Below are 10,022 nucleotides of genomic sequence, written 5' to 3'. Positions count from 1 at the left end.
CACTGATCTGTTCGAACGCAGCAAGGCACTCATCTGAAAACTCAAACTTAGCATCTTTGCAGAGCAGAGCAGTAAGAGGGCGTGCAATCTTGCTGAAATCTTTGATGAAGCGACGATAGAAGCCTGCATGACCCAGAAAACTTCTAACCGATTTCGCAGAATCGGGTGGTGGCAAGCTTGTCATGACGTCGATCTTCGCACGGTCCACTTCGATACCAGCTGCAGAAACCTTGTGTCCAAGCACAATCCCATCTCTGACCATAAAGTGACACTTTTCCCAGTTAAGGACCAAGTGTTTCTCTTCACAGCGAGCCAGAACCTTACAGAGATTATCCAGACAGTCCTTAAAAGATGATCCGTAGACTGAGAAATCATCCATAAAGACCTCCATGAAATCCTCAATCATGTCAGTGAAGATGGACATCATACATCTCTGAAATGTCGCAGGAGCATTACAGAGTCCAAAGGGCATCCTGCGATATGCGAAAGTGCCGTATGGACATGTAAAGGTGGTCTTCTCCTGATCGTCTGGGTGGATAGGGATCTGGAAAAATCCTGAGTACCCATCAAGGAAGCAGTAATAGGGATGGCTTGCAAGTCTCTCCAGCATCTGATCAATAAAGGGCAATGGAAAGTGATATTTCCTGGTCGCTGCAGTCAGCTTCCTGTAATCGATGCACATCCTGTGTCCAGTCACTGTGCGCGTCGGAATCAACTCATCCTTGTCATTCTTCACAACAGTAACCCCCCCTTTCTTAGGAACCACGTGCACAGGACTCACCCAGGCACTATCTGAAATTGGATAGATGATTCCAGCTTCCAGCAGCTTCATGATCTCTTTTTTGACGACGTCTTTCAGGTTAGAGTTCAACATGCGCTGGTGCTCAATCGACGACTTCGATTCATCCTCCAGGTGGATTCGGTGCATGCACAATTCTGGTGAGATACCTGAAATATCATCAAGAGAATAGCCAAAAGCTTTGCGATGCTTGCGCAGCTTGCTCAGTAGTAAGGTAACCTCAGCATTGTTCAAAGAAGAATCGATAATGACTGGATAAGTAGAATTAGAGCCCAGGAATGCGTACCTTAGTCCTGCAGGGAGTTGTTTGAACTCAATCTTAGGAGCTTTCTCCTCACTCCAGTCGGATAACTGCTTCACCTTCGCAGGAGTCTCAAGCTGTTCCACCTGCGATGCCAGCTGCATCACATGCTCACTGGAGTCCAACATCTTCGCGTAAGATGCTGAAATTTCGTCCAAGTGTTCAGCTTCAGATGCAGACGTGGTCAGAGCTCTCTCAAGTGGGTCTGTAGGCAGCATCTCATGGAGAAACTCCTCAGCGAACTCTGTGAGAGTGTCGACATAGAAGGTCTGACCATCGATTGTGGAATTCTTCATCAGCTTGTCCATGTCAAAGTTCATCACCAGATCTCCAACATTCAGAGCAATCTTGCCTTTCCTGACATCGATGATAGCACCTGCTGTAGCTAGAAAAGGTCTCCCAAGGATAAGAGGATCTTTAGGCTCCTCTCCATACTCCAAAACCACAAAGTCAGTCGGTATCATGCAGTCTCCAACCTTGATTGGAACATCCTCTAGCACCCCTTCAGGTATCCTTGTCGAACGATCAGCTAGGATGAGGAAGATCCTTGTTGGCTTGAAATCAGTCATGCCGAGATTGACAGCTACCGAATAGGGCATGAGGTTGACACTTGAACCCAGATCACACAACGATCTCTTGAATCTCTCTGTGAAGATAGAGCAATCCAAGACAAAGCTTCCTGGATCAGACAACTTCTCTGGAATTCGGTTCTGAATCACTGCACTGACTTGCTCAGATATCATCATCACCCCTTGTTCATGGCTGAGATTATTGGTTACCATTCGCTTCACATAACGTCTGATAACAGGAGTGATTTTTACAGCATCAACCAAAGGTATCTCAATCACAAGCTTTTCCATCAGAGCTTTGCATCGTGCATCATCAAGCTCTTGCTTGGACTTCCTAGGGCTCCTTGGGTAAGGAACTTTAGGTTTGTAGACTTTTTCCTCTGCAGATTTCGGATTCGGAGCATCAACAGCTTCGCTCTGCAGTTGGTGACGCGCGACGCTAGTGGTGGTGTCGCTCGTCACCGGCTCTGCAATCTCAGGAATTTCTTCAGAATCTTCTAAGTCCACGACTTCAGGTGCAGGAGGCGTCTTCGTGGGCTCAGAACTCAGATTTTTACCACTCCTCAACGTGATGGCACTGCAGTGATGCCTTGGATTGGTGTCAGTCTTCCCAGGAAGAAAACCCTCTTGCCTTTTAACAGAACCTGCAGTTTGGGCTACCTGTGTATCGAGCTGTTTGACATGGGTGTTCAGAACTTCGATTTTTCCATTCAGATCGAGGTAGAGAGCATCCATCTTCCCATTAAAGTCCACGGTGAGCTTCTGCTGACCTTCCAGAATCTGTTCCATCATAGACTTCATCTCATTGTCAGGATTTTGAGGTTGAGATGAATGAGTGCTGTAGTTTCTAGAAAAACTGTTGCTCGAAAAAGGTTTCTGGTACTGAGGCTTAGGCGTGTAACCAGAGAAGTTCTGATTACTGTTGAAGGTATTCATCTGATTGTTTCCACTGTAATTTCCACTGTAGCTTCTGTTACCTTGCTGATTACCAAACCTCTGACCCTGAAATCCTGATCCACTGACAAAGTTGACATCCTCTTCCTCAGCTGCATCCTCAGGTTCGAAACTCTCCACCTCCTGTGCGAATCTGACAGATTTCTTACCCACTAAAAGGCTGTGCACAGAATCAAGTTTAGCTTTCACCTCAGCGATCTGCGATCTATCCATGTTCCCAGCTTGCTTCTTTCGCTCAAGATCAGCATTCTTGGTGCTGTTGCTGGATGCCAAATTTTCGATGAGCTCAACAGCTTCTTCTGGGTATCGAGTGTTGAAGTTGCCATTGCTTGCTGCATCAAGCGCCATCTGATACCTCCAGTCGATGCCTCTGAAGAAAATACCCAGCAACTGCACATCGCTGAAGCCATGATGAGGGCAGTCTCGCTGGTACGATTTGAATCGCACCCAAGAAGCCTTGAACGCTTCAGTAGGGTCCTGAGAGAAAGTCGAGATCTTAGTCCTCAACTCCTCAGACCTAGCATCGTCGAAGAAGTTGTGCAGGAAGGCGTTCCTGGTCTCTTCCCAAGTGGTGAGTGATCCTGGCTCCAACTGCTTCAACCAGTTAGCTGCTTCTCCAGCGAGAGAGTAAGGAAACAGCTTGTAGAGGAGGAAATCATTGGACACTCCATTGTATTTGATGCTGGTGACCAAGTCCTCAAACCTCTCGATGTGATCCATAGGGTGCTCATGAGAGTGGCCATGGAATGGGTGCTGACCCACAAGAGTGTAGTACACAGGCTTCAGCTCAAAATCGTTTCTTTGAAACGCAGGAGCGCGAATCGCAGAACGATTTGCATAGAACTGCTCAGGCCTGTTGTAGTCTCCAAGTGTTCGTCCACGTCCAACTGCAGGTGCAGGTTCCCTCGCATTCCGATCCTCTGGAGCGTTCCTCTGTTGTGGAACGATCGCAGCATTCCCACGCGGTGCAGGTGGTGGATTCTGGTCAACAACATCCACTGGTAAAGGAGCTGGTGGAATGATGTTACCATCTCCATCAATCCTTTGGCCTCTCGCATTGCACAGATGACCCTCTCGGTCTCTCCAGGTTCCATCATCATCACGAACAAGTCCATTGGCATTTTCCATCATTGCCGGATCTCTTGCTTTCCGCTTCGTTCGCTCTAACTCAGCTAGCTGTTCGTTGCTCAAATTCACTAGCGGGATGTCCTTGTTGCTCCTGGTTCCACGAGTATGCATAAACCTGAAACACCAAAAACAAAGAGAGAAAACGAAAATAAGTAAATTAGGTTAAAGAAAAGAAGGTGTCGCGCGACACCACAAGTGGTATCGCTCGACACTAAGTCGAAAAACTTAGTCGAAACTCAAAAACTAGGTTTAATGGCGAAATCAAGTCCCCGGCAACGGCGCCAAAACTTGATCTGCTCAAAGTTTAATCCCTAAGCTACTCTGCAAGAGCACAGATGTGCAGTTGTAGTATCTAGGGGTCGAACCACAGAGACAAGAGATCACTCAATAAACCTTATGTAGATAGAGTTATGCTAAGCCGAAATATGCAGAACAAATAACAATGTGACAGAAATAAATAAAGCAGCGATGAAGACAGTTGTAAATTCGATGTGATAAAGGATAGGTCTAGGGTGATTTTTAGGAGATCAATGAATGCAAATCAACTTAACAAGTCAGGGTTCAGTTTAAGCACAGTTCTTGAACTCGAAACACAGAACTATAATTAACCAACTTCCGTTGTGAGAATTATCTAAGTTAAAATCCTAGAATTCCAAATTCCTTTGTAAATCCTACAGATTTAAACCAGCCTTAAATGCGCAAGTTCGATATGTTCACAAAGCTCCTAAACCAAATTCCTTTGCGAATAGTTACTTTGCTCAACTCAGGTTCTTTCCAGTTATTCAATTACACTTCCGTGTCAATTAAGCAACCTAAGATCTAAGTTCTAGGTGATCAGTCCAGAATTAGCTTTAAGAACAACCTAAGGTGAAGAACAAATAGATATGAACCCTAACTAGCAAGTTAATCAAACATTCAAAGAAAACCCTAATTAACCCTAAACCTAACAGGTGATCTACTCAAACATGGTTATTGAAACAACAAACATGATGAATAGAAAGCAATAGATTAAATCGAAATAGATAAAGGGGTTCGAAATCTTCTCTCTAAACGAACAGAGTACAGACTTGTCTCCCCAAGCCTAGAAATCGCAAAAGCCGAAAACTCAGAGTATATCTCTCTCTCAAAATCTCCGGTCAAACGTAAAAAGGGAATAAAAATCCTATATATATCTCTAAGACACGTTTTGGGCTTCCTTGAAAACGTTTGGGCCCAACTCCTTCTTCAAATAGGAAACAAAATCGCCTTTTCCTTATTTCTCCAACAAGTGTCGCGCGTCACTCTTCATGGTGTCGAGTGTCACCAAAGCACAAAATCCATACTTGACGAATTTGATCCTGATTAAGCTCCAAAGTGCTCCAAAGTCTCCATTTAAGCTCCAAACGTACCTATGACCTGAAAAGACTCCAAAAGACTCGAAAGACACTAAAAAGACTCTATAAATAGGACTTATACCATGGTTAAAAACCATAAAAACCATGATATATCAACACTTGCAAAGGTGTACAGCATAAACTTATTTTTAAAGCATTTCGAAGATACGCCTAGCACACCAATATATGAAGCAACCATTGCAAAGTACTCGGATCTCAGGTTCGAAATGATCAAATGCACAATCAGGGAGCTTGATGACGTCGTCGTTTGGATATGAAAATGAGTTTGAGTACGTATCCATGTATGCAGTTCCGTAATATGAAATCTCAAGAATTAACTCCTCACCTAATTGTCGCACGCGCTCTTATTGTAGACTTCCGTGATGCGTTGCCAACAGTTGCAATGTTTTGCTTGCGGAACAAGGGTCACCCAAGCAAACGCTGAACATGGCCGAGGCCAGGGTCGAGAGAGCGTCGGTGGGAACATTTGGTTCCAGCATGGTCCTACTTGCAATGAGATCTGCGCCTCTGGTTGCAAGTCTAAGGCCTTCCCAGTATCTTGCCTCAGGGTTTCCACTCGCCAAACATTTCAGAAAGAATGGGCGTCTTTCCTTTCCAGGGCATATGTCGCTGGGGACACAGCAAAGGTCATAAATGTTGGAAGCTTTGAGGACATCGTCGAGGAAAACAAGCCGGAGGGTGCGCTTTCCAGCGCGCACAAATGGTCCGAGTCGCCAAAATGCTTCGCTGCCGAGCCTCTTGAGGATTTCGATAAGAATTTCATCAGGTAAGTCTGTGAGCGACATGTTCGGTTTAGGGTTTGTTTTGTTTGGTTTAGGGTTTGTTTTCGCTGGAAAGGAGGCAAGTTTTGGTAAGACAAAGCAAAATCATCATATATGGACTTCACTGGTGTGTGGTTGGGGGGTGGAGAATTTATTATACGGTTGAAAATAATATAATACTGTACTCTCTTTTAGTAAATATTTCACCTACCCGTTTTGTACCCCCAATTTTTAAAAATAATGGTAAGTTCTCTTTTATTAAAGTGCCTGAAACTAGTAGTTACATTTATAATGTAGTGCGACGTGTTGGGGTCAGTTTAGCAGTTATTGAAGTGGCTCTTATCTGTATACCAACCACGAATTAGGACATTTATATATCTATCCACCTTGTCTACAAATAAAGCGAATCAAATTTATTTTTCACCAAAGTGAAACAACAATGCACTACTTAGACGATGATGTTTTAGGGTTAATAGTAAAGAAACTAGCTGAGGATGATTCCTATCATCTTGGACCCTTTATTCGCGCAGGAAAACGTGGAAGAGCCATCGCGTTCACCGACGACGTGTTACGCTCTGCAGACATCTCTCGATTGGTTGACTCACCGCTAGACGTATCCCCTAGGAGCTGTTACCGCCCATTCTTTGAGCGTTGTCTTGGCGCCTGTAATCCACGAGCTATTTATTTCGAAGCCATTAGAGTTGCCGTGAGTGAGCAAAGATTGTATTCAGTGATTACAATGCTTAACCGACTTGTCCCATGTGATAAACATGCTACTTTCGCATGTGCCATGTTTGAAATTTGCGTCGGTCGTCCACGAAGGGCTAAAAAACTCCTCACCTATGTATTCACTCACCACGTCCCTTATGCGGCTTATGAAATGAAGCTGTTAGCGCACGCCGTTATACGTCACGTATGGGAGTTCGCACTGGGGCCGTTTCAAGATCCGTGGGGTAGCCTTTGGTCCTTCCCCATCACCCTACAAGAAGAACCTATATCGGAGTGTGTAGATGACCATTACGATGGCTCAAATACACCAGACTGCGAGTATTGCCTTCTACAATGCACGACTCTGCGCATAAGATATTTACTTTAGTTTAATTATTTAAATTGCAAGTGCTTGTTTTATTTTGTAATAAATTCAAGGTGGAAACTAAGTGAAAATCACTTGGCGATGGATGTTGTAACAAGTAGCTACTAACAACTTAACTAGTTGTAACAATGTAACTACATCTTTAATTTCTGTAGTTGGTAAACATCACTTCACAAACTTATTGTAATATTACTTCTGTTCAACTACACACTAATTGTCTTACCATTAACTATTTCTCAACAACAACTACCCATGGAATTCAATATATAGTTTCATAAAATTGCGCAGAAAGTTCACCCTACACAAACCTTACACAAACCCTATATCCTTCCCAAAAAATGCCCGATTTACCAGATTTATCAGATCATATTTTCGAAATCATTGTGAAGAAAGTTGCTGAGTCTGACTGCATCGACCTTGGACCGATTATTCTGGCCGGGACCCGTGGTAGAGACATTGCGTATAGCACGGAAGTACTCAGATCGGCATACCTATGGACATTGCATGACACACCATCTCAGATATACCCTGGTGGAGTATATCGGCCTTTATTCCTGCGCTGCTTAGCGTCGAGAAATCCACGGGCCATATTGGTCGAAGTTATAAGGTTCGTGTCAACAGAGGAGAAGATCTACACCGCCATCAGGATGCTAAATAAGCTCGTGCCATCAGACGTCTATGCGACTTTCAGCTGTGCGATTTTGCAAATGTGCGTGGGTCGCCCTAACAGAGGGAAAAAACTTCTGAAGATGGTTTTCATGTACCACTATCCTCATGATTCTCGTGAAATTCTTGAAGTCGCCGCAGAGATAGTAGATTTATTCTGGTCATTTTGCCCACATAATAAACATACATACAAGGAAAAGTTCAGGTACCCTAGTCTCATTTATGAAGACAACTCTGCGTCGTGCGAAGTGTATCAGGAGAATGTGCATTATATTGTTACATGTGAAAATTGTTATCTTAGATGTTCGGCAGAACGTATAACAAAAATGCTTTAGTATCGATGTGCTATGCTCGCTTGTCGCTTGTTTGTAAAATAAATATGAAGTTTTTATAACAGCCTTATCTTTAACAGCCTTATGTCAAAAAAAGGGTTTACAATCACGTATACCAATGTTGGTGTATGTTTACGAACCCGTATACCAATTATAGTGTACGTTTACGTTCCAGTATTAATCGTTCTTTAAAAATGTGTAATGTTATTATATTTTCAACCTGTTTTATGTTTCCAATCTATATCTGACCCCGATTACGTAAGTAAGTGTACGTCTTTAGGTTTACGGTTTTAGGTATACATAAGTAGGTGTACGTCTATAGGGATACGGTAATAGGTGTACATAAATAATTACAGTGAAGGGGTGTACATAATTAATTACTGCCCTAGACGAAATGATATCCTACCTTGATGTTTAATTACGTAAGTAGGTGTACGTAAGTAGGTGTACGTCTATAGGTATACGGTAATAGGTGTACATAAATAATTACAGTGAAGAGGTGTACATAATTAATTACTGCCCTAGACGAAATTATATTTTGGCACTTTCATGTTGATACGAAACCTTTTAAGAGCTTGATGATTAATTACTACATTTACGAACATAAGTACCATAAATATCATAAAATCAACTACTAATTCTCCGTAGATTATATTTATACAAAAGTAAGAGTTCCAACTAAAAACCGAAAGCAGACAAGCAATTTGAAAAACATCAGTTGTAGTTTGGAACACGTAGACAACATCAATAATTAAAGAGACACGAATGCAAGCAAATACTAAAATTACGGCTTTCACCAATCGAGCATGAACGGCCAGCTTGGAACGACGTTCCTAATGAAACGGAAGAACCTTTGGGTCTCTTGGGCCCAGAAACAGGTTGTGCACTTTGGCTGCTTAAAGTCTTCTGCAAACCACTGGAGCCAGTAATTGATAACCCCGCAGTGACAAGTGTACAGCGCAAGGAATCTCGGATGAAAGGCAGCCGCTTTCTCAGTGAAATCCACTGGCAAATCGAAATTCCATCCGTGTGGAACGTCGGCCAGCAACAACCGGCTCATCCTCCTCTGGTTTTGCACCGTGAGCCTGCCCAAATACTCCTCTGCACGGACGAAGTCTTCCGGCACAGCTCTGAGCCACATCCCGTACACAAAAAGGGCTCGGTCGTAGCCTCCCTCCGCAGCAGCCCTTATCAATTCCACGCCTTCACCGTCGTGGAAGAAAAAGTAGGCTTGCATCCCCCTCTCGAAAATAACCCCTGGATTACACGCGTCATGGAATCTCCTCATCATCGTTGGGTAATGTGGAACCGCCGCTTGTTCATGCACGATTTCGGCGGGATCAATGGCTCGATAGAAACCCCTGCTTGTGCCGATACGGTTGAAACGAGAACAAACAGCACGGAGGCGGGCTATTTCCCTTATAGTTGGGTTTGTAGCGGCCAGAATTTGTTCCAGCAATTCATCAGGGAGTGAGAGATGAGAAAGGATTGAAAATGGTACAAAAGAGGAAGTTATGATGGTTCTAAGTAGGCAGTTACGGTGAAGGGATTGAATTTAAAGAGGTAGTGCGGTTTTAATAGAGCCGAATAGCTGTCTTTGAAGAGATACGTTGAAAAGAGACGAAAATGTGTCTTTTCGTTTACCGGCAAAATTAAATTACCACAATAAATACAAAGAATTACCAAATAAGACACCCTTTTTATAATTGTTGGAAAATATATTTCTTCTCATCATTACAGACGTTTTCTCAACATCACGTTAACCGAGATATAAAGTAGAGATTGAGTGCACATAGACGAAATCATGAATTTTTTTTTAAAATATGCGTACAGAAATAGGTAAGGTAAGGCTTTTAATAAATAATGTCGTGTGTATATCCATGTTCTTCGAAAATTTTCTGAAACAGATAATGCCGTTTGTTTAATGAAATATATAATATGTGATAACTGTAACATTCAGGTGTACAAATTTAGGTGTACATATTGAGTCCAGATTGAGGTGTTCTTTTTTTGTGTAGTTATTAG

At 43.0% G+C, this 10,022-nt stretch overlaps 1 non-coding gene across 1 annotated transcript; it reads left to right on the top strand.

Moving 5' to 3' along the window:
* Positions 1 to 3,026: 3,026 nt before the first annotated feature.
* Positions 3,027 to 3,133, top strand: LOC112087927. Its single transcript, XR_002900332.1, has one exon. It is a non-coding gene; the product is annotated as a small nucleolar RNA R71 (small nucleolar RNA).
* The last annotated feature ends 6,889 nt before the right edge of the window (positions 3,134 to 10,022 follow it).

The sequence above is a fragment of the Eutrema salsugineum genome, unplaced genomic scaffold (assembly GCF_000478725.1).
Source record: "Eutrema salsugineum unplaced genomic scaffold, Eutsalg1_0 scaffold_16, whole genome shotgun sequence".
Lineage (NCBI taxonomy): Eukaryota > Viridiplantae > Streptophyta > Magnoliopsida > Brassicales > Brassicaceae > Eutrema > Eutrema salsugineum.
The sequence above is the reverse complement of the archived record's forward strand: the minus strand, read 5'-3'. Positions and strand labels throughout refer to the sequence as shown.